Source organism: Chinchilla lanigera, unplaced genomic scaffold (assembly GCF_000276665.1).
Source record: "Chinchilla lanigera isolate Chin_1 unplaced genomic scaffold, ChiLan1.0 scaffold00023, whole genome shotgun sequence".
Taxonomy (NCBI): Eukaryota; Metazoa; Chordata; class Mammalia; order Rodentia; family Chinchillidae; genus Chinchilla; species Chinchilla lanigera.
Window position 1 is genome coordinate 18,392,703 of NW_004955424.1, and position 12,443 is coordinate 18,405,145.

Genomic DNA, 12,443 nt, shown 5'->3' on the forward strand with positions numbered 1-12,443 from the left:
ATGTATTCTTTGCCATCTATCTACTCTTTTTGGTGAAGTGTCTCTTCAAGTCATTTGCTCATTTTGAAAATGAGCTTTTGAAGTTTTTTTCTGCATTGTGTCTGCTCTCCCTCTGGCATGTTCATGAGAAACTAGTAATAAATTCAATTGCTCACCAGCTATTGTGAATGTCGGCTGTGCTGGGCTGGGCTGTAACACAACATTCATGGAAAAAGAGTCCTATTATTTTATAATGCAACTTTTCTTGGTTCCCTATTCCAGCCCTCTATTCTAGAACAAGAAAAACAATTTTATTAATTCTGAATGGTGAAAGAAAAGAGAATGTAAAGCTAGGGATGTTTCAAAGGAAAAATGCACACCCAAGGGTATGTTTAAAGAAATGAGGTTAGATTAGAAGTGTGACTTCCATCAAGAAATCAAGATAATCTGATGTATAACTATGACATATAACATGATAATGGATTTAGAGGACGATTAAGTACCATTAAAAATAGAAAAAGAACTGAGAATCTGCCTTATCAAAAAGGAGTACTTCATTCAGTTTTAATATGTCTTCAAAATATTATTTGACTTATAAAGCTTTGTAAGCTTTGACTTACACAGATATTTTCCCATATCTGCATCTTCTTCTTAAATCAAGATACATCTAAAAGTTCTGAGTAAAGTGCACTTTAGTTTTTATGTATGCAAATACAAAGAAACATGTTAAAGTTATTTATGTGAAATAAAATGTATGAAAGTTTTAAATGTAATCAAAGTACAAATCTAATCTTCTTAAATCACATATTTTCTATTAAAGGAAATTCGTTAAATAGGCTACCTTCTCCCCAACATATGTGTTTTCGGCCCCTTTGTTGAAGATCAAATAGGTAAATGTGCTTAGAGATTTTTTTGTGCCCTCTGTCTTGTTCTATTGATCCTTCTGTCTGCCTTTATGCCATTACCATGCCATTTTTATCATTGTTCTGTGTGGTATAATTTGAAGTCAGGCATTGTGATGTCTCCCACTTTGCTGTTTTTGCCCAAGGTTGCTTTTAATATTCTGAATCTTCTGATTCCACACGAATTTTAGGATTGTTTTCTCTAGTTCTGTGAGGAATGCTGTTGCTATTTTGATTAAGATTGTGCTGAATCTGTATATCAGTTTTAGGAGTATGGCCATTTTGACAATATTGATTATGCTTATCCAGAAGCAGGGTACATCTTTCCATTTTCTGGTGCCCTCATTAATCTCCTTTTTCAGAATACTGTAGTTTTTAAGGTGAAGGTCTTTCACTTGCTGGATTAGGTTCATTTCTAGGAGAATAATTTTGCTATTGTGAATGTTGTTGTTTTCCTAATTTATTTTTCAGTGAGTTCATTATTGGTGTAACAAATGCTACTGATTTTTGTATGTTGATTTTGTATATTGCTACATTGCTAGAATTGGTTATTGATTCTAAGAGTTTTTTGGTGGAATTCTTTGAGTCTTCTGTGTAGAGGATCATGTCTTCTGAAAATAATGATAATTTGACTTCGTCCTTTCCTGTATGTATCCCTTTAATATTTTTCTCTTTCCTGATTCTTTTGGCTAATATTTCAAATTAATGTTTAGAGGAAATTCTTTCAGTTTTTCTCCATCACTAGAATGTTGGCTGTTGGTCTGTCACAAATAGCTTTAATCAAGTTTAGGTATGATCCTTCTCTACCCATTTTTCTCAGGATTTTTATCATGAAGTGGTGTTGGATTTTGTCAAAAGCTATTTCTGCATCTGTTGATATGATCAATATGAATTTATTGGAAGATAAAAAATGTAAAACACTTGAAGTTATAGGGGTAGGCAAGGACTTTCTGAACAGAACCTCAGTTTCACAAGAAATAACAGCAAGAATCAACCAGTGGCATTGTAGCAAACAAAAAGGCTTCTGCTTAGCAAGTGAGAAAATTAATAGAAGGAAGAGACAGTCTACAGAATGGGAAAAATTTCTGGCAGCTGTTCCTTAAACACAAGACAAATATCTAGACTCTACAAAGAATGCCAAACAAAATTCGATCATCCAAAATAAAAGACTCAATCAAGAAATGGGCAAATGAAATGAAAAGACATTTCTCAGAAGTACAAACATATGAAAAAATGTTCAACATCTCTGGCCATTGGATAAATGCAAATTAAAACAATGCTAAGTTTTCATCTTACAACAGAAACAATGGCCATCATCAAGAAATAAAAGAATAATAAATGCTGGTATGGCTGTAGTGATAAAGGAACCCTCCTACATTGTTGATGGAAATATAAACCAGTACAACCACTGTAGAAATCAGTATGGAGAGTTATCCCATCACAGTACTAACCAGACCCAACCCTGCAGAGAGTTCTCAAATAACTAAAATCAGAAATTACATTTGACCCAGCTATTCCCGTTGTAAGACACACAAACTTAAATATCATGTGGAATCTCTAGGTATCGTCCTAAAAGAGCTAAAATATCCTACTATTGCAATCCATGCATACCAACGTTTATAGCAGCACAGTTCATAAGAGCTAAATCATGGAAGTAGTCCACATCAACAAGTGAAATTACCCAAAGAAAATATCGTATCTATACATAATGGGATACTACCCTGCTATAAAGATAAATGCAAGACATTTGTAGGAAAATGAATACATCTGGAAAATATAGTGTTGAATGAAATAAATCAGACACACAAGCTAAAATACCATACTGCATTCCTCATTTGAGTAAAGTGAAGTACAAACAAGGAGCAAAATAAAGGCTGGCTAGAAGGAAACAAGGAGATAGATCTTTGGGAGATGAGAAGAGGTCCAGAAGAATGAGGGAAGGAGGAGGGGAAGTAAGATTTAAAATGTGCTATGTATAGATACCAAATATGTACCTACAATGACTCTAAACATGATATATCATAAACATAAATTAAGAATAATAACAACAATAATGAAAATTGAGAAAGAGGATTTAGACGTGTAAGGAAGTAGATGGGAAGGGAAGGAGATTAGAAAAGAATTAAACTGTGTTACACACATGCACCTACACCCTAAAATGAATGGAAACTTCATGTACTACAAACATGTACTCATAAAAATTTTAAAGAGGAAATTTGACTTTTCTAGTATAAGTCCTTTATTTTAAATTTGCTCTGTTAGATCTTGCTATCTGGATTCCCGATTTTGGGTCCCACATTTTAAAGACCCTGTTTGCGTCCAAATTCAAGTGCTTCTCTTTCTCCAAAGAGCATTCTAAAGAATTGAGGACTGCTCAGCTGGGACATGTGCTGGACCATCCCTTTAAAGTCCACTGCAGCTTCCAGAGACCTGGAATTTCTGCCCAAGGGACTGAGTCTGTTCCCACGACCTACATGGGCCTTTGCCTCAGTACCTGGTTCATCTTCATGAAGGATGACTGGGCTTGGGCTATTCACACTGCTAAGCCCAAGGGATGCCAAGGGTGCCTGTTTTGTGCAGTGTGGTTGTGGACTGTTTGTGTGCCTGCTGGTGTGCCCCATACATACAGGGGAGGCTTTCCTGTCCACAAGGGAGTGAAGGATGGAAAGAGATTGAGGCAGAACTCAGGCTGGGGAAGGGTAGAAGGGAAGAAGCAGTTGTGCTCTAGCTCTGGGCCCTGAAAATACCAGGGCCAGGCCTGCTTGTAAGAATGACTGTGCAAGGCTTCCAAAGAAATACCCTCTAGGCTCCAACTCAAAATTCACCTACACCACAAGAGAAATATTTCCATTATTGAATTTGTGTGGTGCATTTCACATCTTAACAGAGACACTCATTCTGACAACTCCTATAATACTTAGTATGTGCTGTGCAGTTTAGAATTTAATTATATTCTATTAAGTACAGTGTACTTTTGTTTTATGGGAGCTTTGCTTTATTTTATTTTGTCTTCAACTAGACTGCAAGTCCCTAGAGACATAAAATAAGACTTATACCTCTGTGTTATGCTCTGGATGTGATTAGCACAATTTTGAATATGGAATAGATAATAAATGCTCACTGTTTGATAGATAGGCCTACAGTGCCTTATAAATATGTCCCACAAGACTTTGGCTAACAGTTTTAAAGCCCAAAGTTGTAAAGAAAAAGCAGGAGAGTTTCAGATACACAAGAAAATGATGTATACTTGAGGAAAGGAGTAGAAAGTCATGGGAGGGCATTTGAGCGTCTGACTTAGTTTGGGAATAAGACGGAAAAAGCAGTTTATGTGAACATTTCCATTCCCCTCAGTCCTGCCCTGAAGGTTCTGTAGGAAGTGATAGGCAGACCCAAGGAGGGTCTAGCAGACAGGGCTGGCTTCAGCTGTGAAAGCAGTGGTAACATATAGAATTTGAGGAGCTGTTGTTTTACAGTAAACACTTTTTTGCACCCAAATCAATAGTATATTAAGAGAATGGTCTTGTGTGTTATCTAGAGAGACATGCCAGGGAAACTGCTTTTGCTGTTAAGATACAAGCAATAGTAGCCTCCTCGGCTTTTTTACCTCCTCAGGCACTACCCTGTATTCTCCTTAAAATTATAATAATCAGTTTGTTCTTTTCAAAATTCGTCTGTCTTCTTTTTCTAAGGTAGATAGGATGGATGCTTTGACAGCTCATGGCTTTAATTTGCTCTATAATGTGGCTTGATTTGATTTGGCCAATTTAGACTCAACTTTTTACAACTGCTTACACATCCAGGTCTACTCTGAGAATAGAGCCAGGCTTCTCATAAATCAGAGGGTCTCAGTGTGTGGTCCTTGGCTCACGGAGACCTTTAAGATTCTTGAAGAGGTCTTTAGAATCTACACCATTTTATAATAAATCTGCTCTTTACCTTCTCACTTTCATTTTCTCACACACATATAATGGGCTGTCAAGAGGCTGTGTGAGGTGATGATGCCATTGCTCTGTTGACTTTTGGACGGCATACTCGCATGTCCTGGATCACGAAAATTTCCCTGGTTTAATCCTTAATATAGCAATTAACAATAGATATAACCTACATAAACTACGCTCTGTGCAGTCTTCTAGCTTTGTGAGTGTAGACAAGGTCCTGGGAGCAGAGTTTAGAGCTGCTGCCTGCAACAGGAACAGCCACCTATATCTGCAATTAATGTTTGCATTTCCCAGAATTCAGTGCAAAGTCACAGGGATCATTAAAAGTTAGAAAGTCAGATTTATGAGGAGAGGTGAAAGGAACTGGGATGGATCAGCCCCGAGAAAAGAAGTTGAAGAGATTCTCTAATAATACTGTTCAGGTATGTGAAGGTTGATGTACAGAACAAGAAGAAATTGGCTTAAAGTGCAGTGGGTGAGATTTAAACTAGTGATAAAGAGGAATTCTCTGACAGGGGCTGTTAAACAGCAGAGTGGGTGACTGACCAGACTTGTGGAATCTCCCTCTCTGGAAGTCTTTTTAAAACAGGATAGATTTCCATCTGTCTGGGATGATTTAAATGTGGCTGTGCCAGAAAGCTAGGTGAATGGATGAGATGGTGTCTTGGGCTCCCCTGCCAGCCCCTTGCTTCTATAATTAACTTGATGAAAGGCACTGTGGTGATTTGCTTGAAGGGTTGAGACAGGAATGTGCTTGCTGATCCCAGGATAGGTCCTGTGTGGGGAAGCCAGAAGTTTGCTTCCTGGCTGGTGGCTATCCATATCATCTAGGAAAATGATTGATGCCTGGAGAAGTCCACTGCAGGTCAGATTTAGAGGGATTAGGCCCTAGGTCACTGCTGAATCTTCCTCATTGTCTAGGAACAGAAAAGGAATTTGGTAGATTGGTTTTAGTCAAATGGATCCTGGAAAATGTCAAATATCAAATGGAGGCATTTGGATATGGAATGTTTGTCGAAAAGAAAATGAAATGCAATTCTTAATTTTATGAAAGGATAATATCAGAATACCTGAGTGGAAAATGTGAGAATAGTGCTCTTTATGAACACTTTTCATTTTACTATTTATGGGAGATTTATTTTTTGCTGCAAAATTAGTAGAATTTCACTCCTTCTAGTTTTCAGAGCATTTTAGAGATTAGAAGTTTAAATTTTCCTGTACTGGGTCTGAGAACCAGAAAACCGGTGACATTCCGAGGTAGTTTGCTTCCTTTGCTTATCATTTGAGTCTGGATAAATAGCTCTAGCCTGAACCAAAACAAGAGGAAGGAAAGAATACAGATGGGCTGGGGTCCTCCTGTTGGATCTTGACACTGAAGACAATAGAAATCAGCGCAACCATCTGGGATAATGGACTAGGTTACAGAATATAAGTGAGATTTTATCTAAGAGTAGGCCCAATCACTATGGTCTCTGCTGACAGTCAAAAAATATTTGGATCACGTACTATCTTGGCTTGGGCTGATTGATAGAAAGCAGAAAAAGAACTTAGTGGAGACCCCCTTGGTACTTTCAGAGACTGCAGGATAGTTTGATCAGATATCATTCAGGAAAACAACCCTGGCAGATAACAGATAACCTCATTGTGGGAAATGATTACCAGCCTCTATCAATCTCCAAAGGATTCCAGGAGGCTACAGACCTCTTTTGACAAACCCTGGTGTTGAAAGAGATGGGAAGACCATGCCTGGGGCAATATAATAAATAAGCATTCAGTCACAGAAAAGAAGAAAGTGGAAGAATTTCAACAAAGCTTTAATACAATAAATCTACTTAATTTTTTAGGTCTATATCAAGCAAATATTCAAAAGACAATATTTCTCAACTTTATTTTGTGACTCAACTTCACAGCCTTTGACAGAGATAGAGAATTCTTTTTTGGAAAGCAAAGATTTACTCTAGCAAGAACTTGCTTACAAGGTGCCCACTAAAGTATCACATCTGGGATTTTTTAAATGAGCAGGACCACTGTCCAACAAAGATATATCCTCATTTCTTCAGACCACCCTTACTACTAAGCCATCTAAAATAACAAAGGTGAGGACAAGCTGCTGGGTAAAATCTTACCACTTTTGGGATATGAAAAGAAACTTTTTTTCTTCCTTGGCAAAGTAAATTGGGGAACATGAAGATCTGAGTAAGTCTTCACGTCTAGAAAAGAACACATAGCTGTTTTGCTTGTGTGTGTGTTTAAAGCCTTGCTGTAAGCCAGCCAAGGGTAGGCTCTGACAGAACTTTGGGTGTACATTAGAAACTGCATAGCTGAATGCTTGGTCTTCTTTTCTTTTATCCAGATTGTTCTTCAAGTGAATATTTCCACTGATGAGATCTTCACTCTTCTCACCCCCAACTATCTTCCAGCTCATGTTTTACCCATTTTCTAAGATTCAGCTCTCATTCCAGGGTAGCCTTCACACTTCCCAGAGTCCCAGCATAACCCACTCACCTCATGACCTTATTCTAAGACATTACTTTTTACTTTGTACTAGGGTTTTTTGTGTGTAGGTCAGTATTCACCATTTAAGTGCATGTTCTTGTAAGGCAGTGGTCAAGTTTCTATTGTTTTCCAGATTGAAACCTTATACCTACTAATTGCTTAATATATTTTTTCTTTTTTATTGTCATATAGGACTTTCTAAATAAAAACCCATTTACATACAAAAAATACCATGAGTGAACAATTGGGATTATATTAAATCAAAACGCCTCTGCACAGCAAAGAAGCAACCAACAGTGAAGAGACAACCTACAGAATGTAGAAAGATGTTTGCCAACTACTTCTGGGACAGAGAACTAATATCTAGAATATATAAGGAACTCAAAAAATGAGGCTCCCCCTCCAAATACTAGACCTAATTTTAAAAATTGGCAATTAAAGGAAGTATATCATTTTCCATTAAAATTTATTGTGGAATGGGATATAATTTAATATTTCTGTTCCAGAAACAGAAAATGATCCAAACGTTAACATATCTTGCTGGAGGGAAAGGAGAGGACATCAAAGTAAAAAGAATTAAGATGTGATATGTGCATGTATCAATTCCTCCTGATGAATGTTATCATTAGGTAGTATGAACATGTGTGAATAAAATGTAAAATTTAATTAAAAATGAAAAATAAATCAGATATATAAATATTTTTAAAGAGTATGTTTATTGGCACTAAAGAGTCAGTTAAACAAAAGAATTTGTGTATTAAAAAATAGGAGTAATGGAGAAACCCATTTCTACATGTATATTTATTTAAATAATTATAATTCAATAGGTCAATGAAAAGAATATACACACATGTATGTGTATTTATTTATGTATGAATGCCAAAAATTAATATCTGTGATTTAGTTTTTCAACCACAAACCACATAAAATCACTAGAACTGAACAAAACATTTCAAATATCAGATTAAAATCCTTGGTGAATACTATCCTGATTTTCATTAGGAAAAAAGAACAAGAGAGAAAAGAACAAATAAAATTACCATTATACTCTTCGAGCAGATTTTCCTTCTTTAAATAAAAAATGTGCTTCAAAAGCCTGATGTGCTTTCTAAATTTTTATCCTAACAGTCACCTACAGAAAAGCATGTAAGGATGATATAAAGATAATATAGTCACTGGTTTTCTTGTCTTTCCACTATTGTTTAGGTGAGAATAGTTACAAATTATTTTCAAGGGAAGAATATGACATTTCCACAGATGGGTATTTTCCCACACAAATGTAAATTGCAGGACAAATAACCTTTTCTTTTCATGAGAAATGGACACTGTAGTTGTACAAAGCATAATTTAAAATTACAAGGAACATGGAAAACACTTTGAATAATTATTGTTGGCGGAGACATAATTGTGTTTAAGTTTCTCCTTTGCCTGTGTACTTATTCTCTCTCTTTTTGATTTCTCAACTAAATTCCTTTTTGGAATCAGGTTTCAAACTGAAATTCCTTTTTACTGTATGTGAATTTAGTTGTGTGACAGTATGTGAAGTACATAGTGGACCAGATTTTTTAAAAGCTTCTTTTGAGAGATTTGTTTCTGTAAAAGCCACTGCAGTGGGTTGCATAGATTTTCTTTACCTAGTTAGAGGCAAAAATCAATGATTCCAATAACTGTATTTTAATGTATGGAACCAAACACTCCAAGCGGGTCCCACAGATTGACAGTGACAAAACTAGGACTCAGTTTTGAGTTATTTCCTATATTCTACTTTAAAAATATTTCGTAGTGATTTGCTTGTTTCTCAGCAAATTCATACCCTTGTAGTGATTGGATTGATCCCAGTATTAGTGAAAAGTACAGAGTCTGTGATATAAAGATCAGATGCTCCAGAAAGATTGACTTGAAAGCATTGCTCATTTTAGCCTTCATTCTTTAGAAAGTCCTGGGAGTAAGTACTTTCAACCTTGATATGAACACGATTCTCAATGCAAAATGGACTCTAAGGTGGGTTAGACCACAATAAAGTGTGTTGAAAGCCATTAGTAATTAAGAGCACGGCTCTGTGCTGATTCGCTTTACGGTGTATTTCATGCTGCTCATGCACAGTAGGTAATACACATGGATTCAGCATAAATTTAATTTTGCACATTAAGTGAAGTGCAATAGATAAATTATGCCTGAAGAGGAGTAACCAGCTGCCATAGCCACTTCAACTAATGTACCCTGGAGGTGCCTGAGCACATCGGTAGTGTCAAAGCACTAATGCATCCTGGATATCTACATGGATACATTTGCTGTGTGGAGTCAGGAGTAGCCTTCTGGCTCCCGGGGGGGAGGGGGGCACGGTGTGGAGAGCTGAGTAAGGGAACTGGTCCAGCTTCCTGGGACCCAGATGCTCCTCTGGATTCTTAAGACTGTTTTACCATGGCTAGCCTCCTCTTGGAGTTTGGTAGAAGAGTCTTAGATAGCACTTTCTCATGACCTGGAGAAGTGAGGAGAGAAAGGTACCCCAAACATCCCCCTCCTGGCTTAGCTGAATGATCTAGAGTCCATAGGAAATGGGAATTCTGCTGGGGATTCAGAAATCGGAAGGATGCCATTACTGCAAAGATGGTTAAATCAGAGGTGCTGGGGGAACACTTACTTTTGAATTCCCTTGCATTCTCAGACCTCATTTCTCAACCTTAATGTTCACTTTATGGTCATTTTTGTATTTAATATATCTACTTCCCTCACAGGGAACTGAAGCAGAACACTTTGAGGATTTTAAGGAAGAAAACAGATCTCCTCTCTGTGGTGAGATCCATTCCTGTGGCCAGGAATGGTGATGACATGCTTTAAGTTATCTGAGAGGAATAAGCAACTACACGTTCCCTTGGAAATGGGGCTCTGATTGTTTTCAGCCAAGCTCTGATAATGGGAGTTTCATCCTCTTGGTCATCCCCTCATGAGGCCTCATGACTGCACCTGTTCCAGGACTGTGCTCTTTCCCACGAGATGGGAAGGAATGCCTCGTCAGTGCCTGTCATCACGTCCTTTTGCCCATTGGAAGCACCCTACTAGGCCTGGCTTTCTTCAAATCGTCCATATGCTAGACCCTTTTTCTGGGGTGGATGGAGTCTACAGGCTGCTTCTGGGTCTTAGAAAAGAGAGCCCAAACACACTGAGTCCTGTAAAAGGGCAGACTAGAAAATCAGAGTGAAATAAAAGTAGTAACTTCTATGTGCCAGACTCCAGTTTAACTACTTGACTTGCCTAATATTTTCTGAGCTTTCATGGAAACCTATAGTTATGTTCATTCTGCAGTGGAGCACACTTAGGTGCTGAGACTCAAGGTAATTGTCCAAGAGAATATGCATCTGGTAAGAAACTGAATCTGCGTTTAAATCTAGATTGCTGGATTTAGGACCCGTGTTCTTCACCACCGCATTATTCTGCCTCATATTGCACTGCACCATACTTTGCCTTTGAGTTGTGATTTTTTTCTTTCAAAAAACCATAGATGTTTTTCCAACTCGTTTTTTTTTGTATAAGTAGAGCAGATTGACTTGTCTTTAAATGAAAACATTCTCTTGAATGGAAACTAAAGAATGCTCTTCCGCAGCCAGTTTATTCATGATGACTCATTCCTGTTCCTTCTGATGTTTTGGAAGAAGATTCTGATACAGAAGGGGAGAGAGCAATAGACTTCTAGCACCCATTAGTTACGTAACTAGCTAATTAGTTGATTTACACAGATCAATCTTACCTTGGAGCTTTCAGATTCTCTTTCTAAAAGAAAAACGTATGAGTATGGGGTTGCTGGTTCCTTTGAAGTCCTTTATCGGCTCAGTTCAAGAAGAGGAAAAAGACACGGGCTGAAGCCCATTTGTATCAGACTGTGAGAGTCCTTCATACCTATCTCTTCCAAGCTCTGTGTTCAGTGACAGCATGTTGGTAGCTAGACATTTGCCATGGCAGGAATACTTCATGAGTACCATACATACTTGCAAACACAAACCATAATTTCATTTTTATTTTTAGAGAACCAGTTGTTAAACATTTACCAGGATGTCACACAGGCTCACAAGCCTTCCAGACCATTTTGGATACTTGGTTGATCTTATTCAATATTCTTTCAGTCTAAGACTTGCAAAAGGAGAAAAAATTCTCATCAGCAGCACAAAACTATAGCATACAAAGTACTACTCACGTGTCAGATTTAACAATGTTGGAAGTAGGCATTATTTATTAGAGTGCATAGCAAAGTTTGTAATATTTATAACACAAAGTAAGTTCCTCACACCTTTCTCCTAAATATGCCCATGGCCTGCACAGAGAAGCAGACATTAAAAATTTTAATGATGAAAGGAGGTGCATATCATTTGTTTGGTAGAGATTAATGCTATGGACAGAACTTTTCTTCATCAGTAAATATTCCTACTTTGTATTCAATTTGCAGTCGATAGGATTTAAAGGGTTGCAAGTTAGGCATTAGAGGGCTCCACAGTTAACTTTATCTAGAATCCCCTACAAGCCCCAAACACATCATTTAACCCATCTTCCTCTAAGTTGGGTAGCCCACATTTTGTTTTTATTGTAGAAAATAGAACCCAACATTAAGCCAAAGGAAAAATTACTGAATGATTGGGAGGCTCAAATAATAGATGGGAAGGTGGAAGAAGCAGGCCTCGAACCTGGGCATTACCACAAACCAGTCCCTTTCTCAGAACTAAATAACCACTGGGAGGGTAGAAGTCACTACCCTTTAGCTCTGCCTCCAATTTCATAGTTTCAGAGCCAATGGCTTGGAGTCAGCCTCTTGCCAGTTTTAGCTGGGAGGAATAGTAGCAGATTGACTTCACATAAAATGGTGGAAAGATGACTCCCCAAAGGAGAATCAGAATGCATTACCAAAATACTGAATATAGACACGATGTGACCAATATCTCATTTACCACTACAACATCCAGTGGGGAAGTCTAGAAACCATTGTCTACATCATAGAAATTTGTAAAATGTTTCAAACTTCTATGATAAAGTTCTGAAGACATTAGTTAGTCATAGGTCAAATAGTGTTGAGCAAGTTTTATTCAAGTTAAAAAATCAGTGTCAAATTTATGCTTAATTTATAGACTATGAGCTTATCTTA